This window comes from Rhinatrema bivittatum, chromosome 6 (assembly GCF_901001135.1).
Source record: "Rhinatrema bivittatum chromosome 6, aRhiBiv1.1, whole genome shotgun sequence".
In the NCBI taxonomy this organism is placed as follows: domain Eukaryota; kingdom Metazoa; phylum Chordata; class Amphibia; order Gymnophiona; family Rhinatrematidae; genus Rhinatrema; species Rhinatrema bivittatum.
Genome location: NC_042620.1, coordinates 82,557,838 through 82,570,484, shown reverse-complemented (window position 1 = coordinate 82,570,484; position 12,647 = coordinate 82,557,838).

Genomic DNA, 12,647 nt, shown 5'->3' with positions numbered 1-12,647 from the left:
ATGAAGAAAACTGTAGACAGAAATAATTTAACGGTTTGCAGAAGCCCCAGCTCATCTTGCGTTTCTTCCGGATCGCTTCCTCGTTCACCTCCCGAAACATTTGCGACTGCTGGGTGTGAGAATTAAAACCACGAAATAAGCCCCTTCTCAAAACATGGGTAACTCAAGGTTAACGGAAGTAATGCTAAAATATTTCTCAGAATGGAAACATTTCTTCAGCTGGATGTTGTTTTATTTTTTTAGAGACTGTAAATTTAAGTAGGTAAAGATCGCTGGAAATGTCTGTTTATATTGTGCACGTTGCTATGTGCATCGTATAACCCCGTTTTTCTTGGTTTTAGTGGATATTGATAAGTGGCAATGCATGCTGCAGTATCACTTTTTAATGTAAAGATACAGCAAAACAAACACACTTAACACGTCCTAGCAAGGAAATGATTATATAAAAAGACGTTTATTAGTCTATATGTCGAAGTTCAGAAGTTGCTGATATTTTAGTTGGCATTCACAAAAATAATGGCTATAATTTAAAAAAATGTAAAAGGTGTCAGAGTAATTAATGACCCCCCCCCAAAAAAAAAAACCCAACCTGAAATTCCATTAAACGTTTCAGATACGTTTACCCTAACCTGTCTATTAGCAAATCAACCGTACATACAAGCACACTGTTTTAATGCCTAGACGGATCTAAAGTGAAAAATGTACTAAATTGTTTGTCTAGCATGAAATTGGTAATGTTAACGGGATTTTTTTTTCCAGGGTAAATTTAGTGAGGGATACTATAGTATTGTTTTGGGAGGATGTATAACTTTGCCTGATAGCAACAAAATCGAAAAAAAAAAAAGGGGGATAGTGATGGCCACTTTCGAAAATGAACGTAGAAAAAAAGCGGAATGGAAATAGGACGAAAGACACTTCACTGCCTGAAGAAGAAATCCCATAATCGGACCTAAACGCAGAACGTTTGTTTCGAAACACATTTTATCAAATTGCAATGATGCTGTATGTATATTGATATATATGAAACCTGCGAAAATTATGTCTTTTGTCTTCATCAGCTTAGGATTTCCCTTTAATAATATTGTCCAAAAAATGTTTTCCCATCCAAACTTTCCGATGGAGTTCTAATGACCATGGAAAACAAATTCAAAACATTTTAAACATACATATAGATACACACATATATATGTTAGAAATATTTCAAATATATATATATAGACGTGTGTATATGTGTGTGTGTATATGTTAGAAATATTTTAAATATATATATAGAAAGGTGTGTGTGTGTGTGTATATCTATATATGTTAGAAATGTTTTGAATTTGTCTTCCATTGTCGTCAGAACGCCTTCGGAAAGTTTGGATGGGAGCACATTTTGTGGAGGATATATCTATATCTATCTCCTCCATGAATATCTATTTAACTAAATGTGAAGAATCATAATTATTAAGATGCACGTCCCATAGAATATACATTTAAAAAGAAAATTCGATATTAATTAAACGCCATGGACAAATGAATACATCCATCCTGCATATATTCCTCAGTATTATGTTACCAATTTAGCACAGTCTTTTGAAAATTGCACTAACTTTTGTTTCCAGCGCAGTGCAGTTTTTCGGAGAATTTGAAGATAGATTAAATTATTTAAAAACTTTGGTAGAAACTGAGTAACTATGACGTCAATATCTAACTTGGATCCTACTCTGGACTATAGATCCGTGTAAGCACAGTGTACAATGAACAACTTTGGACACATATGTTAATACAGTTTTTCACAGTTTCTTTGATTCTGTAAGTAAAAAAAAATAAAAAATACAAATACACACACACGTTCAGAGCGAGCGAGCGAGAGATTATCATAGGGATATACATTTCTTCTCCTGCTGCAAACCATCGGTACATGCAGACTGAGACTAGAAAACAATGTTTGTACTGGAGATTTCAGGGACCACTTATAAGGTTTATTAGGTCCTGCCAAAGGAGAACACTTTTAATAACGCTTGTTCTATGTAGCTCAATGGACAGTAACAAAATCAATATTTACTGTTTTCTCCTAGAAATTAATTTATTGAAGGTGAAATATTTTCAGATTTTTTTTAAGGAAACAGTTTATGGGAATTTATCTTTTTAGTCAAGAAAAACCAATTTTCTCCAATTTCTGCAGCAGCTTCTTTTGAAGTTAGGTGGCTGCACAGTCCATGGGCACTGCACAATTGCAGTATACTGTGTATTCATCAGGTGTTCAGTTATTTGTAAAATGCAGGGTAAATATACCATTATCAGTTCGGAATAAAATGGAACAGTATTAGCATTCCTGTATATGGGTTTGCAAATAATAAGATGGGAGCACATAACTTAGGGTGATATAACATTTTACATTCATATATTATGGAAGGAATCCTCTTCTTCTCTCCTTGCCTGTAAATTGTCATTTGAAAAATCTCAGTTTCATGTTTTTTTGTATAATCATGTAAAATAAATTTGGTCCTCTCCACGATCCATAAATGAATTGTTATCAGTAAAAAGAGTTTATATGCTGCATAGCTAGTGAGAAGATAAAGTGGAAATATTTTGCAGTGGGTGTAAACTATTCTTACACATTCCCATGATGAAAAGTTCTCTGTTTTTAATATTGAAAAGAAGCACTCAAAAAACGTCCTTAGGATGAGAAAGGGAATAATTCTTTTTAACCAATAAGCTTTTACCATTGTTTCCTCATGCACATAGCTGACTTACAAGTAGCTACTGTATATGCATACATTGGTCGTCCAATATTCTATGCTTTGTAATGATGACCTAGCCTTTCCAATGTGGATTCTCTACTTGCATTTTTACATTTCCCTGTGCCTGTACCATTGCTATATATTTACATATTTATTACAGTTTAGCCAGTGAAACAAAGGTTTTAGGGATTTTATTTTGGCCTCTCTTGGGCTTCCAGCTCAATTGGCCTCTCTTGGGCTTCCAGTTCAATTGAAACAGACTTCTATTGACCAACAGTACCCAGAGTCTTCAATTACAACTACTCTTTTATTTTCCCCTCCTTTTTTTATGTAGTCCTCCCAAAACCCTGTCATAATGGGCCCTACATCCAACCACTAAGTGTCATCATTGCAAGATGACTGGGACTCTCTCCCCACAGTGGCTGTAGATGCTGCTTTTGTAGCACCCTCTGCCCAGAGCTTCTCAGAGAGCAGAAGCCTGGTCCAGGAATAATACCCAGGTATAATAATACCCAGGTATAATAATACCCAGGTACTCCACATGGTGGTATGCAACACTGCCATTCAGCCATCATGCCAACTCTTTTAGAAATTCTTTTAAAGTTTAAGTAGTCTCTTGATCTGTGGATCAATAGACGCCAAGTTTTTATTTAAATATTAGATCCTGACATGCACAAACATTCCCCAAACATAGCCTTAATATCGGAGAAATTGTTATATTTCTTTCAAGCATGGCACTCATCTCTCCTGCATACAAAGTGATTAAACTCTAGTATATTTAATAATTATGTGAAATAATGATCTATAAATTGTAGGTAGAAGATGTGATGTGTCTCTTGCCATAGTTTTTGGAGGCCAAAACTGGTAGCTTTGCTTCACAGTTCTTGCATCTTTAACAAGCCAAATGAGACATTTCTGTTTGTATATTTATTTTTTTTAATTTTTATTTGTTTTTATATACTGATATTCATTGGGGTTTATCACACCGGTTTACATAATAACTCGGAGAATAATAAGACTAAGGTGTCTTATTATTATTACTTTGTAACAGTAAAAAACTCAAGAATTGTAACAGTAAGAACTTAGGGAACAGTTTGGAACATAAGTGTGAAACATGGAAATACATTGAGGCTTTATAACTAGGGATGTGAATCGTTTTAGGACGATTAAAATTATCGTCCGATAATTTTAATATCGTCTTAAACCGTTATGGAACACAATACAATAGAGATTCTAACGATTTATCGTTATAAATCGTTAGAATCGTGAGCCGGCACACTAAAACCCCCTAAAACCCACCCCCGACCCTTTAAATTAAATCCCCCACCCTCCCGAACCCCCCCCAAATGACTTAAATAACCTGCGGGTCCAGCGGCGGTCTGGAACGGCAGCGGTCCGGAACGGGCTCCTGCTCCTGAATCTTGTTGTCTTCAGCCGGCGCCATTTTCCAAAATGGCGCCGAAAAATGGCGGCGGCCATAGACGAACACGATTGGACGGCAGGAGGTCCTTCCGGACCCCCGCTGGACTTTTGGCAAGTCTCGTGGGGGTCAGGAGGCCCCCCACAAGCTGGCCAAAAGTTCCTGGAGGTCCAGCGGGGGTCAGGGAGCGATTTCCCGCCGCGAATCGTTTTCGTACGGAAAATGGCGCCGGCAGGAGATCGACTGCAGGAGGTTGTTCAGCGAGGCGCCGGAACCCTCGCTGAATGACCTCCTGCAGTCGATCTCCTGCCGGCGCCATTTTCCGTACGAAAACGATTCGCGGCGGGAAATCGCTCCCTGACCCCCGCTGGACCTCCAGGAACTTTTGGCCAGCTTGTGGGGGGCCTCCTGACCCCCACGAGACTTGCCAAAAGTCCAGCGGGGGTCCGGAAGGACCTCCTGCCGTCCAATCGTGTTCGTCTATGGCCGCCGCCATTTTTCGGCGCCATTTTGGAAAATGGCGCCGGCTGAAGACAACAAGATTCAGGAGCAGGAGCCCGTTCCGGACCGCTGCCGTTCCGGACCGCCGCTGGACCCGCAGGTTATTTAAGTCATTTGGGGGGGGGGGTTCGGGAGGGTGGGGGATTTAATTTAAAGGGTCGGGGGTGGGTTTTAGGGGGTTTTAATGTGCCGGTTTTGCGATTTTTCGATTTTCGATTTTTCACGATTTTTCACGATTTTTCACGATATTTTACCCCCCCAAACGGCAACAATACGATTCCCTCCCCCTCCCAGCCGAAATCGATCGTTAAGACGATCGAGGACACGATTCACATCCCTATTTATAACATTGTAAAGTTTACATTGTATCATGAGATTGGGAAAGGAAAAGTAACTGACGAGCTAAGAACTGACAAGGAAAATACATTGTGGCGTGGTGAATTTTGTTAAAGATCTGTTGGGTGACAGAAGGGCTTTTGGTTGGGAAGCTTGGGTAGGTGGGAAGGGAAAGGAAAGGAGGGGGCATGGGGGGTGGGGATTTAACATACGGGTTGGAAGGCATAAAGCAAGGATATATAAACTTTTTCAGATTAAATCTGATCGCCCTTCCCCATGATGCAGATTGCACTTCAGTGTGGCATTCAGTTTTTTCTTATAGTATTCAATCTAAAATAAAATGTTAATGAATAATTTAAATAATATATATTAGTAATGTTAATTATGCCACTTTGCTTAATAAATGCAGTTTTGGGGTACTTTCTAGGGATTATTGGAATAAGAAAGTGAAGCTGAGCATGAGTCTAATATCCAACGGAGGCTCTTGAATCCACTCCTTTTTATCCATGACTATTGTATTAAAAGTTATTACAAATCTGATCAGAAGGGCATTTCTCAGTATTAAGTGACTGAAAAAGATAGTGTGTTTTCTCTCTCCACTTATCTCAATGATGTCATAGTGTCAATCTTATGTTTTATGCTTTATTTAAATAGTTGATCCCTATGTGGGCTTGTAGCATAACTGAAATGGCTTTATAGGATTTTGTCACATAGACTATTTGAAATATATAAAATAAAATAAATAATAAAAACTGCATGGATATTTGTGTCAAAATATGTCTATTTATTTATTTACTCCTGAGGAGGACTTAGAGTTAATCCCTTATTCTTAACAGTTTTTCTGCTGGGTTAACTGTTTAAGGCTTTTCTTCTCATCTTCCTTTTTCATGAAGGCAAACATAACTACCAGCCTGCCCTGTGGCTCATTACACCATTCTAAAAGTCTAGAATATATGCTCAAGGAACACATAATACAGTCAATAAAGCCACTACATGTTAAATAAAGTGATCTTTTGACATCCTCAAGATATATGGCATATAGTTTCATTTATCACACTGGAGGATCCTTACCTGTCCTGTGGACCCTTACCTGTCATGTAGCAGCTGGGAAGATCTGAAAGTTCTTCATGATTTACAATATGTTGCACAATCGGGCTTATACACACATTACCAAACATTCCCATAGACCAACCGATGGCTGATAGTGACTGAGATACTAACTGGAACAACTATGACTAGAAGAGTACAACTGGTCAAGCTACATTTCATCTGAGGAAGTAAAACACTGATAGCCCTATACAGTTAATTAAGACAATGCAAAGTCATGTTAGCTTAAGGGTCGCTTCAGAGGAAAAGCATCAGTGGAATCTTTTGTCTCCTGAACAATGAAGAAAGAAGGTGATAGGGGTCCACGTGGTGAAATGATGAATAGTGTGTAATGGGAAAGACATTAAAGACCTAGTGAGGGAGTACATGGCTCTTCTACTCCCATGATCCTAAGACCCGCTTGATGTAAATCTCTGAGCAGCAGGTCCACAAGATTGAGATCTGGCAGTCATATGCTACCAAGATGATAGAGAAAGGTGATTGAGAAGGAACTCGGCAACTGAAGTGTTCTCTTTTCTCTCTGTTTGACACGTCTTTACTCACAATTCATTTTCTCTAGTTATCTTTCTTTAAAGATACCCAATATCTTTTACCTCTCATTAATTCTTACAATCCCTTCTGCTCTCTACACTAGTTTACAGACATAAATACATGCATGAATTTTTTTTTGTTTTAAATTCATTAATTCCACTGAATACCCTGACTGTGCTCTTAGCATGCTATGACAATTGATAGAATCAAGCCCATGGTTTGTTAGTTGCTGGTAATACTAAGCTACATGAAGAAGCACTATTGAGCTTACCCCAACTGCTATTGTTAGTGATGAGGAAGGGCATGAAGACAAAAACAAATATAAGGCAGGGGCCACCCTGATGCCATTAATATGGTGGTGGGAGGGCATCCCCCCCCTTGTCACATTGATTTTCTGGAAATTCAGGGAGGTTTGGGAGGCCTTTTTTGAAGATGCTGTGAGTTGGGATTGATTGGTGTCAGTGGGAGAGGGAGATGGAGGTGAGTATGAGCTTGGTGCCTTTTGCTTACTTGGTGGTCATTGAGGCAGCTCTTTCCTAGGTCTCTTGATGGTTGGCATGTGATGCGGGTTTTTTCTGTGTGTACGGGAGATATATTTGCATGGGGTTGTTTATGTTGTTTCTGATTGTATCGATTATGCCGCAGTCCGGGGGGGTGGAGGGGGGGGGTGGTTGGTAACCCGATCCTAAGTTTGGTCATTGTTAAAGTTTAAGACTCTAACATGTGGGGGGGATTGCGAAGCAGAAGTAGCAGGGGGGACTGCTACACGTGACGTGCGTACAGTGGGGGTTACTGTGTGAGCTTTTCTGCTGGGACATGGTAGAGAGGATTGGTACACGGTGGTGGCTGTTATGTAAGGGAGTTGGTGGAGGGGGAAGCAGCAGCACTATATCACTGGGATGTGTTGGCATAATGGCAATGCTGATACAAAAGGGGGGAACGTGTGTTAATGGGGAGGGGGGGGTTATGTGTTTAATGAATAGGCTCAGGTTATTGTTTATAGGTGAATAAACTGGGGCCTGTTTGTATGTTGTCAGTGTGTATTTTATGGGAGGGGGGAGATTGCCAAGGGTCCTGCCTTTCCCATGTTACTGGCCACATTTATCAGAAATTTCTGGCTTGTTTCTTAATTTCTACTTGCAGTTCAGGCATATAAATTACAGTAAAAAAAAGCTGAAAGTAAAGCTTTTCAGTATCTTATATACACATATAGAAACTCCTTCCCTGGAAAATGTTCTTTATAGCCATCACACATTAACACATTTCCTCTACCTGGATTTCTGCTGGAAGCCATCTAAGTAGGCCTAAAAATCCTTGTTAGGTAAATTCTGTTGCCGTTAAAACATGTCTGTGCATTTAAGGGACACAGTGCTCTTACACTGCTCCAAGTTATGACCTCATAAACTGGTCTTTCACTCTGATGAAACTACCCTTCACTATCTGCAGGCTTTACATGTCTGGATTTGTCCTCAGGTAGAAGTGACTGATACCTCACACCCACTTTTCTCCATTTCTGCCACACCATGAACACCTTACAAATCTTCTCAGATGTAAATTATAGTGCAGACAATTAAACCTCATCTAAAGGAAGTAAGTAGCTCAATAGGCACATAATATCATTCTTCAGGTATCTGAGATTTCATAGAAAAAATCCTGGACTTCAGGAAAACTATGCTAAATTGGGGGAGTACTTCAAGGAATTGGTAGCTGGATAAGAAAATCTAGAGAATGTAGAAGAACAGTGGGCCAAACTAAAAGCAGATATTGTAAGGTCAACTAATCTTTTCGTTAAGGAAGTAAATAAAGGTAAGTTGAAAAAGAGGCTGCTAAAGAAGTGGTTGAAAATGTAAGGATAAACTACCAGAGATTGCAGAAAGAGCAAGATAGGAGACAATATCTGGAGAAGCTAATAGAAGCTGGGAAGGTGGTCAGGAAATCAAAGATGCAAATGGAAGAAAAATGGCAAATTTAATAAAACAGGAGGACAAGACATTTTTTGATGTTAGTGATAGATAGGATTGTGCATAGTAATATTTTTTGTTTTAATTTTAATTCAGTTTTCAGAATTTTTTGTTTTTTTTGTGTGTATTTTTTATTTTTGGCAAATAATGCATACTGTTTGCAAATGGTTCATGCTATTAGCAAATAGCGCACACTATTTGAAAATGAAAATACAAACATTTTTTGTTTTCTCAAACTGTTCTTTTTGAAATGAAACTAAAATGGGCTCAGTCATCGCATTTTTTACTTTCATTTCAAACAAATGCAATCTCTAATAGAAGGAAATGCAAAAGTGACATTGTGAGATTCAGAGATAAAGGAAAAGAATATGTAGAGGCTGATGAGTTAAAAACAGAATTGCTTAGTAAATATTTCTGTTCAGTGTTCACTGAGGACCGACCCAGAGAAGGAACACAGAAAATGGACACAAATAGTAACAGATGTGAGGCAAACCTCAATTTTCTGGAGATGATATATGTGAAAAACTAGCTAAAGTAGCTAAAGTGATGTGGCCAGGTGGGATATATCTGTTGCAAATGCGGGGCTGCAGTCGCTTGCTCTAGGGGGATGTGAGCTCTTGGGCCATGGTGCAGCTCAAGGAGGAGCCCCAAGGCACACATCGTGGGAGGCGAGAGTGTCCAAGCACATGCTGGAGCTGAAACAAGGCTGGACCAGGATCGAGATATGGAACATCGAGGAACTGGAACAAGGTAGGCTCAAACCTCCACTGGACCTGCACGCACAGGGGAGACCCAGCAACACAATGCTGGTCTCAAGAGTAGCCCTCTGGCTACTCGGTAGCCCTTCCGGTCCTGCTGCTTGGGAACGATGAGTGCGTGAGGCCAGACAGAGGCTAAGGGCAGGAACATGATGAAACATGGAACTGAGGAACTTGGAAGACTCAGACGAGGACTCGAGGAACTTGGAAGACTCAGACGAGGATTCGGGATTCAGGCACTAGTACAGGGTGAGTTTTGCACTGCAGAGCACCCTACACAGCTGCCCACAGCTGGTCGCGGACCATGCCGGAAGCGAAGAAGACTCCAGATGAGAAGGTGAAGACTTGGAACTGGAAACATGACAAAGATTCAGGAGAGTCCTGCACCGAGGCGCACCCTACACAGCCGCCTGTGGCTGGTCACGGACCACGCTGAAGCGGAGCAGGTTCTGGCTTGAGTCTAGGGCATGGATAGAAGCAGGAGACCGGGACAGGATTCAAGGATTAAAGACTCAGGATTCAAGGATTCAGAACCCAGATTCAGGAACAAACCTCAGCATTAAAAGCAAGGGCCTTCCAGAGACTTGTACTACAGATGTGAAGACAGGCCTTGTGCCATGAAGTGCCCTACATAGGCCCCCATGGGCTGGTCACGGACTACGATGGTGGTATGCCAGGAAAGGTGGATGAGATGGAAACCTGGAAGTGGGATGAAGAGCCAAAAGCTGGAACATCAGGACCAGGACTGGACATCAGGAACTCAGAATGTCAAGAACAAGGAACATCACGACCTGAATATCAGGAACATGGAAATCAGGAACAGCGGAGAAACAATGAAGGAGCTCCAACAAAGAACAGGAACATCCACATAGACCAGGAACATCTAGGAACATCTAACACGGAACACGGAACCATCTGGACAGAAGTAGACCACGGAGGACCTTGTTGGATGAAGAGACCAAAGGAAATTGTGAAGATCCGATGTGAAGGCCCCGAGGAGTGGAAGCAGAGTCCTTTTATAGGGCTGGACATGGCAAGGACTGATGACATCATCTGTTGGGGCTGTGGGGCTTTTCCTGCTGCTGGCCCTTTAAACATTAAAAAGATGCGTGTGCCTAGGCCAGGCCTGAGGCAGGCAGTAGCAGAAAGGAAATGTCAGCGGTGTTCCTGCCGTGAGATGAGACACAGTGATGACGGCACCAGGGCTGCGAAGAAAGGAGCGATGGCAGCAGCTTCCTCTGCTGCACAGGGATGGTCTCGGCAGCAGCTCCTGCTGAGAAGAAATAGTGGCGTCGGGCCACAAGGGAGCGGCAGAGGCGGTCCAGGGCAACATAGGCGTGACAACAGGGGACCGGTGGCGTCGGTGGCAGCTCCTCAGCCACGGAGAAGGGAGAGGCCTGCGGTGGCGGTGGGCCGGGGTGTCCAGGAAGGTGAGGGAGCTGCTTGCGGGCCGGTACCCGCGGCAGCAAGTGCAACAGCATCCAAGGGAACAAAGGAATTCTGACAGCTCCACTGGCTGATTTTTTTCAATGCTTCTTCAGAGCCAGAAGTAGTTCTGGAGGACTGGAGACAGGCGGATGTGGAAGTAAGGAGGAGGGCAGGAGCTACAGGCCAGTTAATCTGACCCTTGTGGTGAGTAAATTAATGGAATCGCTGCTAAGTAGAGGATAGTGCAGTTTCTGGAATCCAATGGATTGCAGGATCCAAGGCAGCATGGTGTTACCAGAGGTAGGTCTTGTCAGACATATCTGAACAACATCTTTCACTAGGTGACCAGACAGTTGGATTAGGGGAAAGCATTATATATAGTTTACTTGGATTTCCGTAAGGCCTTTGACACGGTATCACATAGGCGATTTATGCCCTTGGTATAGACCTTGTTATGGGCCCTAAAGTAACTGACTAGGTTAAAAAGTGGTTAATTGGGAGTTGACAAAGGTTAGTGATAAATAGAGTTCACTTCAAAGAGTGGGCATTACTAGTATGTGCCACAGGGATAAGTCTTTTCCAACATTTTCATAAGTGAAATTACTATTAAGAAAGGTTTATCCTTTTGAGGATGATACCAAAACTTGCGATAGGATACCCAGGAAGGTGTGGAAAACATAAGGAGATTTAGCACAGTTTGAGAATGGTTTAGAGTCTAGCATGACTTAATTTAAAGCTAAAAGATTTAATGCTAAAAAATACAGGGTCATGCATTTGGGCTACAAAAATCCAGGGAATGATTTAGTATAGGACATGAATAGGCAATTCCGGTCCTCGAGGGTTGCAAACCAGTCAGCTTTTCAGGATATCCCAATGCGTATACATGAGAGAAATTTGCATGCACCCTGCCTCAGTTGTATGCAAATCTGTGGGGGGTGTGTGTGGAGGGGGAGAGAGTGTCTTAGAGCCTGAGAGTGTGTCAGTGTCTGTGAGAGCGAGAAGTTATGGTGGGTATAAGAGCATGAATATGTATGTATGTGACAGTGTATGTGTGAGAGAGAATGGACATGTGAGTATGTGTGAGAGAGAGAGGATAACCTCCTAATCCTTGACAATATCAGGGTGACTGGAAATCAAGAGCTCCCATGTATGGACAGCAGGGGCTTTTTAAAATCCTTATTAGTTTTAATTATTGGGTGTTATTTGATATATGTGCTGTTTTTAAATATTTTATTGGTATTTGGGAAATTGTAAAAAATGTATATGATTTTAATTAATAGAAATTCTATTTATCAGTAGTTTTAAAATATTCTTTTATTAGTATGGTTTTACTATTATAACTGATGCTTTATGTTTCTTGATTTTATTTGTTTTATGAGGAATGGTGGTTCTGTTTTTCCATTGTTAATACACAGAGTCTGGCTTCTTGGGGTTTCCATTTCAGTTTTTGTCTAATTTGTGCTCCCTTATTTTGTATTCTGTATTTGGTGAGGGTCTGTCTCTGCTCTGTGTGTGTGACCATGATGAGAGATTCTGCTAGCATAGGGATCTATAGCAATCTGGTTTGTTTTGTTTCCTCAGTAGGTGGTGTATTGGTATTCTAGGACCCAGTGTAATATTTACCCTTGCTTTTTCACAGGTAGGGTTATTGTTGTTTGAGTCCTTGGTGTTATTACTGTTGTGTTACAATGGGATTGCAGTATAGATTTTGAGTGTCTTTTTTGTGAGGCTTTGTGTTAGTTCACAATGTGCCTGGCAGTGGAAGGTGTTTGTGCTGCTATTACTGTGAGGTGACACCAGAATTTGAAAATATCTTTTAGTATGATGAGCTGTAAGGGAAACATCCAAGCTCCATTGTTTGGGGGAATTTCAGTGGATG